At 41.3% G+C, this 14,880-nt stretch overlaps 1 protein-coding gene across 3 annotated transcripts in view; it reads right to left on the reverse strand.

The window, feature by feature from the left end:
* ASB2 (ankyrin repeat and SOCS box containing 2) overlaps positions 1–10,551 on the reverse strand; it is an 88,343-nt gene extending 77,792 nt beyond the window's left edge. For all 3 annotated transcript variants that reach the window (XM_043988863.1, XM_043988864.1, XM_043988862.1), the window contains exon 1: positions 10,222–10,551. The gene's annotated coding sequence lies outside the window, so the exon portion shown is untranslated. The remainder of the gene's footprint in view (positions 1–10,221) is intronic.
* Positions 10,552–14,880: the final 4,329 nt, after the last annotated feature.

A 14,880-nucleotide genomic window follows, 5' to 3' on the forward strand; every position in this document is an offset into this window, starting at 1 on the left:
AGAGCTGAAGGGGATCTTGAAATAAATAATCTTAGAATGCAGAACACAGAACATTAAATCCAGAAAGTACTTTATAGGTCTCTTAGTCCAGGGGTTCTGAACCTGGGTTTCAGAGACCTCCAAGGGATCCCTAGAGAGATTCCAGGGTATCTGTGATATTGAAAGGGGAAAAACAATCACGTCTTTGTTTTTACTAATTCTCAGTTTCCTTTGTAATTCTGTGGATTTTATTTTATGCGTTTGAAAACTTGATTCCAAGAAGGGGAGCATAAGTTTCACCAGACTGCCCCAAAATGGGCCTATGGGACAGAAAAGGTGAACTCTTTTGCATGTTCAATCTCTTCATTTCAAATAGGAAGAAACAGATACCAAGACAGGAAAATGGCTTGACCAAAGTTACCCACCTAGGTGGTGTCAGAACTGGGATGAATCAATTAAAGAATTCATAATCTAAGCTTCCTCATTGCCAGCATTGTGTCCTTTCCTCTACATCATGCTGATTCCCTCTATGAAGAACCAGATGTTATCATACTTGTACGCTCCATCACACTTTGCACAAAATTTTCCAAAAATTTTGCATGACTGGTTTTCAAGAAGGTAGCCTGGTGGGGTACGCAGGACGCTAGACTGGGAACTGGGTGACCTTAGTTCTAGTTCCAACTCTGCCACTTGGTAGCTGAGTGATCTTGGACAAGTCACCTCACCTCTTTAGACTTTCAATTTCCTCCTTTGTAAAATAAAGGAATTGGACTAGAGGGTATCTAAGATCCCTTCCAACCTTGATATTCTATGGTTCTAAAGTCAGTTTAGTGATTGCCAATTGGCTTGCTAAATTAGAGATACCCTCTCCTAATTATCCAGTACAACAAGCTGCCCCAGGTTCCTTGGCAGCAAGTCCTTTGGAAATTGGACCTTTCCTCTCCTTCTTACTTTTCTACTTCTTTCCTCCCCACAAACATCTATTGTCTTAAAACCATTCCCTCAGGGCATAGCTGGGTGACTGACTAAATATTTTAAACCATTGATTCAAGCTCAAATATTAATGACTTCCAGCCATTACATTTTATTCTTTTTTTTTTTTTAGTGAGGCAATTGGGGTTAAGTGACTTGCCCAGGGTCACACAGCTAGTAAGTGTTAAGTGTCTGAGGCCAGATTTGAACTCAGGTACTCCTGACTTCAGGGCTGGTACTCTATCCACTGCGCCACCTAGCTGCCCCTACATTTTATTCTTAACGATTTATCATCATAGCTCACATTCCAACCATTTCAAGGTCTACGAAGACTCTACGTACACCAACTCATTATCCATTCTCCCCATTTTACAGATGAGAAAATCGAGGGTCAGAGAGATTAGTGATGTGCTTGAGGTAATGTCAGAGACAAATATGAACCCAAGTGTCCTTACTATAAGTCCTGGGATCTTTCCACTATACCCATCCTGTCTCCTAACAGGTCTTAGAGAGGTACTCTTCCTAGATCAAGAAGTTACAATGTTGGGGCAGCTGGGTGGCGCAGTAGATAAAGCACCAACCCTGGATTCAGGAAGACCTGAGTTCAAATCCAGCCTCAGACACTTGACACTTATTAGCTGTGTGACCCTGGGCAAGTCGCTTAACTCTCATTGCCCTAAAGAAGAAGAAGAAGAAGTTGTTTCAGTATCTTGCTCCAAAAAACTTGGAAAGATTAAAGCCTTGAAGACAACATGGTGGGAGAGATGGATGTTTTGATGTGAGGAAAGTGAGCTTTTGACCCTTCTTAAGTCACATCATATCATCAGCCTCCCCTACTGCTTGGAAAGGACACTGCAGGCCACTAAGTCATTCATTCTAAATCTATCCATGTCACTCTTGACCTCATTGGATGGGAGAGATTCTTCCCTTTCTCTGGCTGAGATGCCCAGACTGTGGCTCTCAGCGTGGGAGCTTTGACAAACTGTCTGGTCCCATGGCCACTCACTGCTTCAGGTATCCAGTTTCATGGTCTCTTTGGGGATCAGCCCATCAGGGTATTGAAGCCTCTTCCCCAGTACAAAGATTTTCAAAAAGCTTCCCTTGGCCCTTCCAACCAAGCACTTAAATACTAGTGCCCTAGAGTCCCCAGTCTCTAATGTAGGACTGGACCCCTTTGACCTTGCCAGAACTCATAATGCTTTACACTCCTCTTAAGAACTTATCATATTTCAATGTTTATTATATTTGTCTGTGTCTGTGCCTCACATATCTCCTCCCACTCCTTGAGGGCAATGATTTGTATTGTTTGTCTCTCATAGCTCCTAGAACAGTGTGAAACCCTTCAACTGGCCAACCATCTGATGATGAGCCTCTCCTTTAGTTAGGCTAGTGCTTGGACAGCAGACTCTTTATGTCACCAGTACCATACCCAAAGCTTTGTTCTAGAAAGGACCTGTCAGAGCTTGAGCTCTGCTGGCACAACATGTGAGAGCCCCTGGTCATGTCCCTGCCATTATCAAGCGGGCATCAGAATAGAATTTTTATGGACCCATAATGCCTAATAAATATTTGCTGAATGAACGAGTCAGTAATAACAACACATTTCTTTAAGCACTTTAAGATTTACAAAGCATTGTCCTCAAACTCACCTCAGGAGGTAAATGGTATAAGGATTATTAACCCCATTTTACAAACTAAGTAACTGAGGCTCAAAAAGGTGAAGTAATTTGTCCACAATCACAAAGCTAGTAAGTCTATTAACTAGGATTCAAACCCACCCTTCCCTCTCCCTATCTAGTGACTCTCTGCTGACTACAAATACCTTCAAACTTTCTTCATCCTCTCTAGATCCTACTCTCCCCTCAAGATCTTGGATCTTTTCTCACCTTTTCATCCAAACTCCTAGAATAAGCTGTCTACACTTGTTGTCTCCACTTCCTCTCCTCTCACTCATTTCTCAATCTTTCACAGCCCGGGTGCCAACCTTCTTCCTCACTTGAAACTACTTTCTCCAAAGTTACCAATGATCTCAACTAACCAAATCTAAATGGCCTTTTCTGGATCTTTATTCTTCTTCACCTCTCTACAGCATTTGACACTGTTGTCTTTCTAGATAATCTCTTCCTTTGGGGTTTTCATGACACCCATCTTTCTTGGTTCTATTTTTTCCAACAGTTTCTTCTGTGTCCTTTGGTGCATCATTATCCATGGCATGCCCACTAACTGTAGGTATACCAGAAGTTCTGCCCTTCATTTTATTTGCCCTTTCTCTATGCTTTCTTTATTTTTTTTTAGTGAGGCAATGGGGGTTAAGTGACTGGCCCAGGGTCACACAGCTAGTAAGTGGTAAGTGTCTGAGGCCGGATTTGAACTCAGGTACTCCTGACTTCAGGACCAGTGCTCTATCCACTGTGCCACCTAGCTGCCCCTCTCTATGCTTTCTTGGTCTCAATGACCATCGCTATGCTGATGACTCCCATACACACACACACACGTGTGTGTGTGTGTGTGTGTGTGTGTGTATAGGCATGTATATAATAATATGTGTGTATTATATACATAAATTATATATGTATATATTATATATCGCACAGCTAGCAAGTATCTGAAGCTGGATTTGAACTCAGGTCTTCCTGACTCCTGGCCCTGCTCTCTATCCACTGCCTACAAGGTTCTCAAATCCAACATACCTCAAACAGAACTCATTATCTTTGCCAAAAAACTCCTTTCTCTTCTGACCTTCTCTAATATTGTCAAGGGTCAAGGTATTGTCCAGGTTCTTAACCTCAGCATCATCCTCAAAACTCCTCACTCTTGATCATCCCACACACTAGTCAGTTGACAGATCTTGCCATTTCTACCCCACCACTTGCTCTGCATGTGACACCTTCTCTCCACTGACACAGCCACCTCCCTCATTCAAGCCCTCATCACCTCTTGCTTGAACTCTTGCAGTAACCTCCTAACTGGCCTCCCTGCTTTAGTCTCTCCCCTCTCCAATCAATCCTCCCCACTGGTGCCACAACGTTTCAGTAGGTCGCTTTTCCTTCCAGAATCAAATATAAACTGCTCTGCTGGGCAGTTAAAGTCCTTTGCCACCTGAGTCCAATTTACCTTTCCAGACTCATTACATAGAACTCCTTTTCACAAATTCTACAGTCCAGTCCATGGCCTTCTTACCATTCTTCATACCTGACCCATGGCCTCTATTTCCCTGCCTTTGCACTGGCTGTGTCCCATGACTAGTGTAATCATCTCTTAGGATCCCTAGCTCCCTTTAATACTCAACTCAAGTACCACCTTATACATGAGGCTTTTCCTGCTTAGTAGTCTTCATCCTCCACAGTTTCCCTGTATTTATTATATAGATAAATATCTATTATATAAAATAAATAGATATGTAGACACCATATACAAACAGTTCTCAAGTCATATAAATATGAGTTATGCAAATATGGCTCCCCTTGAAGCCAGGCAGGCTCTTGGAAGGTGATAACAGGAGCAATGGCTGGAGCAATGGCTGGGGCGGTGGTAGAGCCGCACAGTGCAGCCCCTAGCCCGGGGTCCTCTGCTTTAGGCACTGGACCCCCCCCTCCGTGGGGGAGCCCCAGGCACTGAAGCCCCTTGGCCTGGGAGGGGGCAGGACCAAGTGGGGCAAAATAGTCCACTTATGGTAAACAAGAACTGTTTGTATCTAATAATATATAATATGTTCATTACATAGTACCTATATATCTATTGTTTAGTTGTGTCCCACTCTTTGTGACCCTGTGGTCCATTGGGTTTTCTTGGTAGAGACACTTGAGTGGTTTTCCTTTTCCTTCTTTGGTTTATATCTCTTATATTTAATATTCAATGTATGTGTAATATTTGTTATAGAATTAGATTAATTAAATATAATTAAATAGACTGTTATATATAATACATAATAGGCATATTATATCTATTATATATTGTTGTTCAATCTTGTCTGACTCTTCTTGACCCTATTTGGGGTTTTCTTGGCAAATATAACTAGAGTGATTTGCCATTTCCTTCTCCAGCTCATTTCACAGATGAGGAAATGAGGCAAACATGGTTAAGTGACTTTCCCAAGGTCATACAGCTAGAAAATATCTGAGGCCAGATTTGAAGTCAGGAAGATGAGTCTTATTCCAGGCCTGCCACTTCACCACCTACCTGCCCTTCTATTATATATCATATATATATATATATATATATACATACATATATATATATATACTTTATATGTGATATATAATAGATATCTCTATTATATATGATAATCATGTTATATATAGTTATATAAAATATATATCTAGATCTAATTTTAGATATGATAACTAATACATAGATATAATCTACCTAAATACATAATAGATACAGAAAAACTTCGGGAAAGGCACTAGTATATATATATATTTATATGTATGTATGGTATACATATATGTGTGTATATAAATGTAAATATATGTAAACATGTAAAATGTATCTATAAACATTCATACGCAGATATATCTGTAGATATATACAAATATATCTATATATGCACATAGTATATAGATATGTTTTTTACTCAAATATAGTGTAAACTCCTTAAGGGTAGAGACTATTTTACTCTTTTTTTGGTAAATCTCACACCTAGCATACTCTGTGATTCATAGTAGGTGTTTTATCCCCTTGTGGAATCTAGCCGGTCATTGTACCTCTCCTATACCCATTCCTTTCTTATTGCTCTCACAGTCACAAAACTAACTAGGCCTTAGTCTCCTTCTCCTGGGCTTTTGCAATAGTATTCTAATTGAACGCCTTGTTTCTGGGCTCCACAGAGCCAAAATAATCTTCTTAATGCACAGAACTGGCTACATTACTCCACCGCTCAAAAATCTTCAGTTGTTCCTAGATGCCTGACTAAAATACAGAGTCGTCCTCTTGGCCTTTAAAGCCATTCACATGCTGTCTCCAACCTAACTCTCCAGACATACTTCACATTACTTACTTTCACATGCCTCCCCGATGCCTGCAATGTCTGCTCCCTCCTTAGGTTCCCATCTCAGAATGTCTAGCTTCCCTCAAGGCTCAGCTCTAGTTGCATATCCTATGGCAAGCCTTTCTGGATCTTTCCTACCAGTCAGAGCTCTCTCCCCCTTCAAATTACCTTGCATTGACTTCTATGGTTATAGTTATATTACCTAAGTAGACTATGCAGCCTAGCACCCATAGCAGTATCATACATATGGTAGGCATGAAATAAATGTTTCTTGTTGTTGAAACAGAAGAGAATATGAGGAAAGACTGAGCAATGACCCAAGAATTTGTAGGTGATTGACTGAAGCCTATGTGGCGGTGGTAGGTGAGTGGGTAGGTCAACTGTGTAAAGGAACAAAGGAGAGTAAGTCATTAAGAAAAGATATTTGAGGGTAAGTGGTTGATAAGGAAAGGATATTGTGAGGAAAAATTGGCGGAGGGGGGTGGCAGATGAAGAGACTGGAAAAAGGAAAAAGAAGAAAGGAATAGAGAGAATTACAGAAAGGGGAGAGAAGAGCCCCACCCCCACCAAAACAAAAACAAATAAACCCTAGTGGTTGGGAAGGAAGGAAGGAAGGAAGAGAAAACAAGAGAAAAGGAAGAAAAAGGGTGTCAAGATGAGGAAAAAGCATACAAAAAGGACAGAGAGTTGCATGCATTTAATAGAAAACTTGGTGCCACAGTGTGATAAATCCCATGTGCACAAATCCCCAATCTATATAATTATATACCTTATAAACATGCTGAGAAATAGACAAAGTAATTTAGATATCTTGGCCAAGTTGCTCCACCCCACCATAACCTCAGTTTCCTCCTTACCCTGCCACCTCACAAGGGTGTCATGAGTATCCAACTAGAAAATGGTTGTGAAAATAAATTAATAACAATAGTTAACATTTGAATAGCACTTTACACATAGTCTCTTATTTGATCCTTACAACCTCACAAGAGTTATTATTACCTGCATTTTACAGATGAGAGAAACTGAGGCTGAGAGAAGTTTAAATGACTGCCCAAGGTTAACAACCAGTATGTGTCTGGGGCAGGATTCAAACTTACATCTTCCTGATTCCAAACCCCAGTACACTAGATGGTACCACAACATCCTACCTCCCATTGTAGCCATTAAGTTTTCTAAAAATGTAAACTTGTTTTCATTATTATTATTGATATTATTATTATTAATTTGTCACAAAATACTTCTTCTAAACCTTAAGGATCCAATCACCATTCACCCTGGCCTTCTTGAATATCTAAGAATCTCTAGGAGGTCATCTGCCCAATCTCCCTGATTTGTGGACAGGGCTCATATCCTAGTTAACACCTCTTTGTGTTTTGTGTTTTTGTTTTAGTGAGGCAATTGGGGTTAGGTGACTTGCCCAGGGTCACACAGCTAGTAAGTGTTAAGTATCTGAGGCCAGATTTGAACTCAGGTACTCCTGACTCCAGGACCAGTGCTCTATCCACTGCGCCACCTAGCCGCCCTTTAACACCTCTTTGACTGACATCCTGCACTGTCCTTTCAGGACAAGTTCCAGTATGCATGCATCTGTCTGAAATCCCCATTGAAAGTACAAGGCATCAGTGGAACATTTGACCCAGTTTCTGCTGTTGAGCTTTCCATAAAGTAAAGCATTTGTTCCTATTGCAAGGCACTCAGGAGGTCACAGGGCAAAAACAAAGTTGGCTTTTCCCAGTTTTTGTGTAGATTCCTATACTCCCCAGGAATTCACTCAAACAGCTGTTGACCCCCAACCCCAGCCCGGTGATCTGGCAGTCTGTACCCAAAAGACACATGTGGGGAATTAACTCGCTGTGTCTAGGAGGTAGGGGCATGCACAAGGGTCCTGGAGACTCCTAGAAGTAGGCAAATGTGGGAAGGACCTGGCAGATGTGATGCTCCTCTGGCCTCCAGACGGAAAAACTCAAGCACCCAGATTTAGAAGCCCTGCATAGAAACTAATGCGTTAAGCGTTTTCATTGGCTCGCAGTACCATAGGACCTAGAAATCCTTTCGGTCCAGGGGTTCTTAACTTTTTCTGTGTCATGAACCCCTCGGGCAGTCTGGTGAAGCCTATGGGCCCCTTCTCAGGATATTCTAAATGCATAAAACAAAATAAATAGGATTACAAAGGAAACTGATTATATTGAAATCCAGCTATCAAAATAGATTTATTATTATTATTATTTTTTGGTGAGGCAATTGAGGTTAAGTGACTTGCACAGGGTCACATAGCTAGTAAGTGTCAAGTGTCTGAGACCGGATTTGAACTCAGGTCCTTCTGACTCCAGGGCCAGTACTCTATCCACTTCTCCACCTAGTTGCCCCTCAAAATATATTTTTTAAAACAGGTTCACATTTCCCTGATCTAGTTCAATCTCCTCATTAAACAAATAAGGAAACAGACCCAGTGAGATGATTTGACTAGGGCCATACAGACAGTGAGTGGCAGAGATATGACTTGAACCCAGGATTCTCTGACTTTAATTCCTGTTATTTTACCACTGTAATATTATCCCTTCCCAATACCTGTGCCCAACCCAGAGGCATAGGCATTCTACTTCCGCCTTATGGTATCTGATCACTTTCACCACATTTCATGTGAAAAAAAAAGTTCCTACTTTCTACTAGTGACCTCACACTTTTAAAAATTAAAATGTATTTTTTTTAATTTAACAGAAATCTATTTGCTCTCCCTCTGACACCACCACCCCCACCCCATTGGAAAAAAAAAAGGAAAGGAAAAACGAATTGTAACAACTAACCCATCCTCCTCACATTAAAGTAAAGCCCCAGATGATCAATTTTAATAGCAATGCCCTTCTGGAGAAGTCATTTCCAGATACCTATTGGGCAGGATAATTAAGCAGGGTTCCTGTGGCTCAGAATCATGGTGCAATGACAGATGATGCAAGCCGGCTTGGTGCCCAAGGAAGAAGCAAGAGGTCTCTAGTGGAGACCCCCTTCCCTCCCCCTCCTCCTGCAAGTAAATAATTCCATCCTTGCCCCAGCTGTCCAGACTCATCCAAATGTTCTGGAAGTACATTTGCAACGTCTAATAATACTGTCAAGTTGGGATTCTGCAGCAAGTCACTGATTTGAAAGGTTATCCGGGCATAGAGCTGTAGTCATTTTTACCATAATTCAAAGGTGCTTATAAAAATATAATTGCTAACTTAAATCCATGTGACTTTTTAACAATATCCACTCCCCCCCCAAAAAAAAAAAGCACGAAGGACTACAAATCAAGAATCTCTGGGAACTAGTTTCAGCTCCTCCACTAACTTGCTGTGTGCAACCTTAGGCAGGTCATGTGGCTACCCCAGCCCCCCCACCCCCGTTTCCTAGCCTATAAAATAAGTGTATTTGACCAGATCATCTAACCCAGGTATAGAAAGCATTGTTTGAGCCGGGCGCGCGCGTGTGTGTGTGTGTGTGTGTGTGTGTGTGTGTGTGTGTGTGTGTGTGTGTGTGTGTGTGTGTGTGTGTGTGAGAGAGAGAGACAGAGACAGAGACAGAGACAGAGACAGAGACAGAGAGAAACAGAGAGACAAAGAGAAAAAGAGACAGAGAGAGATTTCACTGATGTGGAGAATTCCCAATGTGGAAAGTCTCTCCACTAATGAATATAAGCAACACATTGGTATCCTCGAGAATTGGCTGGAGCACTGAAAAGTTAAATAGTTTGACCAGAGTTACTCAGCCAGTTTGTGTCAGTGGCAGAACTTGAATTCAAATCCCCTTGCCTCCAAAGCCCACCCTCTACCTTTTATTGCCATGTTGTCTCTCTGTATGGGCAACATTTATATGAACAAACCTTTATGCTCAATGAATAAAAATCCTTTCCTTAAAGTCCTCTGTATACTGTCTACTAACACCTGCAGTTAAATAAGAGTCGGCAAAGCATCACAGTTACTCCTGCTTCTTCAGATTTAGAAGCTGATCACTTAAGTGAGAGTCTGAGCAAAAGCATTCATGTAACTACATTTAACATTTCATCTTCCATCCACTTTCCCCCAAATTAGATTTAAATCATCCCCCAAACATTAGGACTAAAGACACAGGGAAGGAGAGAGGGGAGAAAAGAGAGAAAAAGAAAAGATAACCTGGTTTGATTTGCAAGAAGTTTGGGGTAAATACTTCAGTCACCCACCCTTTACCACCAGCAGTTCAGATTTTGGTAATTAGCAAAACAATCTTTTTTGCAAGTTCTAGAAAAGAAAGCTAAAAACATACATTACCTGGTAGTTTCTGAAACACGAAAATGATGCCCCCAGAAAGAATTACTTCCTTGGTTATGTCTTCAGATATTCATCCCTTTCCTTCCCTTCCCCTCTCCTCCCCAAAACCCTAATTTTTCATCTCTCTCCTTTCCCTGAGTGTCTTGATGTATTACAGTGCAGCTTTGAAACACTTCTCTTTCAAGCTGAGTTTATTTCGGGACCACCGCATGACCAGTGATGACAAGCCAAAATATAAGTCGTTATGAATCTCAGATTTCCTGTCTGAAGATTACCCTACAGAAGCTTTTATCCATCTTTCAGTCCCCCTTGGTTACATTAATTTGTTGAACTCTTCATAAAGTATCCTGTAGCTAAATGGCACGGCGTTGGCCTCGTGTTACAACATCATTTGTGATCCTTGACATGTAGGCCATATATGGGCATGTTTCTGGAAGTATCCAAAAAAGCGAGAGAGGGAGAGAGGGAGAGAGGGGAGAGGGAGGAGGTGGAAGAACAGAGAAGGAGAGAGAGAGAGAGAGAGAGAGAGAGAGAGAGAGAGAGAGAGAGAGAGAGAGAGAGAGGAGAGGAGAGGAGGGGAGGGGAGGGGAGGGGAGAGGAGAGGAGAGGAGAGGAGAGGAAGAGGGGGGAAGATGGGGGAGGGAAGATGGGGGAGGGAGGATGGGGCTATAAATGAGTCTGGTTTAAAGGAGGTTTTTTTTAATTAATGATTTGAAGAATGGAGGATGGCACAGTGTAGGTGGGTGGGAAAAGGAAAGTGTGCCTACTCCATTTTTCTATCAGTTTTCCTTGTCTTTTTAGCTATTGTTGTTGTTCAGTCCTTTCAGTCATGTTCAATTTTTTGTGACCCCATTTGGGTTTTTTTGGCAGGGATACTGGAGTGGTTTTGCTATTTCCTTCTCCAGCCCATTTTATAGATGAGGAAACTGAGGCAAACAGAGTTAAGTAATTTGCCCAGGGCCACACAACTAGTAAGTGTCTGAGGCCAGATTTGAACTCATTTTTCTTTAGAAATCATTCAGTCATTTCAGTGATATATAATTCTCTGAACAAATCACCTCACCTCTCTGGACTCTGGAACAATGAGAGATATTCAGAAAAGCATGAGAAATTTTGTATGAACTGATACCGAACAAAGAAAGTAGAAACAAGAGACCCAAATACACAATGACTGTAGTAATATAAGTGAAAATTACATCAGAATTCAGCTGGATTCAGATTAAAGAGAATGATAAATACCAGTTCCAAGAGAAAGATGATAAAGTACCCTACCTCCTCTCAGTGGAGTGGTAGAGTCTATAGGTCCCAAATACCACTTACACTATCAGATAAAACTTCTATATTGGTTGAATTTGAACTCAGGTCTTCCTAACTTGAGGTCCAGCACTGTATCCACTATGCCACCTAGCTGCCTCATTCTAGTACTTGTCCAGCTGAGACACCAAATAAGGCCCTTGACAAGTACTAGCTATAATAATTGGGCAATTTGACCACTGACAAATCATTTAACTTCTTTGGGCATCAGGAAACTCTAAGATTTGTCTACTAAGTTATTTTAATTGGTGAAGGGAGTACCCACACTGAAGAAATCACAGATTAATGATATAGTTTCAACTAGTCAATTTCTTTCTGTATCTCACTCCAGTCATCCAATGTATTAGCTATTCTTTCAGCTTTATACTATAAGTATATTTAATAAGCATGCTACTTTTGCCTTCGTTCAAGTTATTAATAAAGATATTGAGCAGAACAGAGCTTTAGAGAATTTTACTAGAGATTTCCCTCTAAGTTGACATGGATCTTTTAGTCAACCCTCTTTGGGTCTAGTTGTTGTAATCCTTGATTTTTCATTTGCCCCACAAACTGTTGCAAAATCTTGTCATTTCTATCTCCATAACATCTTTCAAATATATCCTATCTTCTCTGCTCCCAGTCAGTACATTGTTTCAGGACCTAATCTCTTTCCTGGACTTCTGCAATTGCCTCCTAGTTGATCTTCCTACCTTGAAACTCTCCCTACTTCCAGTTTTACCTCCACTCGGCCACGAAGAGATGTTTTCCTCTAAAGCTTAGGTCTGACCATGTCATCCATTCTCACCTCCAACTCAATAAAATCCAGAGGTTACTTATAGCCTCTAGGAGCAAATATAAATTCCTCCATTTATAATTGTCCTATGACATTTAAAGCTCTCCACAACCTGTTCTCTTTATACTTCTCTAGTCTTCTCATACATTACTCCACACACTCAGGAGTACAGTCACACTGGCCTGTTTATTGTTCCTCACACGTAACTCTCAGTCTCTCATGCCTATGCCTTTGTACTGTCTCCCATATGGAGAATGCTCTCCCTCTTTAATTTCTACTTCTTGAAATCCCTGATCTCCTTCAAAACTCAGTTTAAGGGCCACCTATGGTGGGCATTTGGGAAAAGGAGGAAGGGGACACCCAAGTTATTGCCCTGAGGCTTTGAATACTCAATTGTATATATTGCAAAGACAATGAACATGCAGAGCATAGACTCTCTCATGAACTTTGTGACTACAAAGTCAATCCAACTGGATGATTGCCTTAAGAGTGAGATCCCTCACTGAGGGAACTCAGCTCTGGACCAGGAAGAACTGTCTAACAGGAGAGCCTGGACCTCTTCCCACATCCTTCTGGGAGGTGACAAACCTGAGAGCCAATGAAATCCATTCTGCCCAAATCCAGGGGGAGCATGTCAAACTAGCTATGACCATAGCTTTCCTCTCCACAAAAAAGGCATAAAATATGGGAATCCCTTTTTCCCAAGGTTCCTGGCTCTGGCCATAATTTGGTTCATGCCTTGCCTCTGATATTTCACTAGCTAATGTGTTGCTGTATTGAACTCATACTCCTGCCCTCCCAACACACACCTTTCTAATTTTGGAGTCATAATTAAATCAACAATGTTATTGTTCCTAGAAAGAGAATAAATGAATGAAAAGACATTTATTAAGCCCTTGCTATGTGCTAGGTACTTTGCTGGAGTAACTAGGTGATGCAGTGGATGGAGTGCCAGGCCTAGAGTCAGGAAAATTCATCTCCCTGAATTCAAATCTGGATTCAGGCATTTAATAGCTGTGTGACCCTGGGCAAGTCACTTCACCCTGTTTACTTCAGTTACCTTATCTGCAAAATGAGCCGCAGAAGGAAATGGCAAACCATCCTTTGCCAAGAAAACCCCAGTGAGGTCACAAAGAGTCAGACATGACTGAAAATGACTAAACAAAAACAACAATTATTTTGTTAAGTATATGGTATACAAATACAAACAATGAAGACAGGCCTTGTCATCAAGGAATTTATATCCTGATGGAGGAAGACAGTACATAAAAGGGAGCTAGAAAGCAGGGGTGATGAGCAGGAAGTGATGGGGAGACCTGGCTCCAGGCAAAAGAGAATGAAAGCATACCCATGAAACCTCCCTCAAGGTTGACATTAACTCAGGAATGACCACTCTTCTCACTTGGTCATCCAGCCAGGTACAACTGCCCTCAAATGAACTGTGTCATCTAGCTCATATCTGTCTATTTTATCCACAGGCATAGCTCAGGAGACTGTCAAATGGCTTACCAAAATCTACTTATGCTGTAACTACATTTCCTTGATAACCAGTCTAGATACCTTGTCAAAAACGGAAACAAAGTTAGTTTGACATGACTAATCATTTCCTTTTGAGGGGTGCCTCAGGAAATAATGGGCTTCTCATATGAGAGCTTCAAGCGAAAAAAGAAGAACAAGGACTCATTGGGGACGGCATAAAGGGGATTTTTGTCAAGTCAAGTCAGCAAAAGTTTGTGTGTGTGTGTGTGGGGGTGTTTGTTTTTGGTGTGGGAATCCAGGGCCAGTGCTCTATCCACTGTACCACCTAGCCCCAGCAAAAGTATTTATTAAGGACCTATTGTTGGCACAGTGGATAGAGCTCCAGGTCTGGAGTCAGGAAGACCTCAGTTCAATTCTGACCTCAGATACTTACTAGCAGCGTGACCCTAGCAAGTTAACTAACAAGTTACCAGCAAGTTAACCCTGTGCCTCAGTTTCCCCATTTGTAAAATGAGCTGGAGAAGGACATGGCAAACCATTACAGTATCTGTCCCAAGAAAACCCCAAAAGCGGTCATGAAGAAATCAGATACAACTGAAATGACTGAACAACAACAACAAACTGTGCTAGACACTGTGTTAAGTGCTGAGGAGATAAAGAAAGGTAGGGATAAAAAAACAATCCCTGAACTCAAAGACCTCACAGTCTAATGGATGCTCACAGTCAGGTACAATATGAACTACATCGTTCCTTCCTAGTCCTAGCTCTTTGTAGTAAGGCAGACTTGGGCTGTATGTAAGGGGAAAAAAACTTCCTAAAAATTAGTTGTCCAAAAATGGAATGAGCTACCTCTGCTGGGTGGTGAGCCTTTCCCCTCTCTAGAAATCTTCAAGCAAGTGCTCTATCATCACATATCTGGTATACTGGAGAGGAATTCTGGTTCTGAAATAGGTTATATTAGAGGGTCTCTGAGGTACCTGCCAGCTCTGAAATCCTGGGGCTTCTGTGATCATTGCTTCTTCTTTGAAGTTCTTGCAGATCTAAGTTACCAGGCCCTATTGACCTACATCCTGGGACAGAATACTGAAAAAATG

Source organism: Dromiciops gliroides, chromosome 2 (genome assembly GCF_019393635.1).
Source record: "Dromiciops gliroides isolate mDroGli1 chromosome 2, mDroGli1.pri, whole genome shotgun sequence".
In the NCBI taxonomy this organism is placed as follows: Eukaryota; Metazoa; Chordata; class Mammalia; order Microbiotheria; family Microbiotheriidae; genus Dromiciops; species Dromiciops gliroides.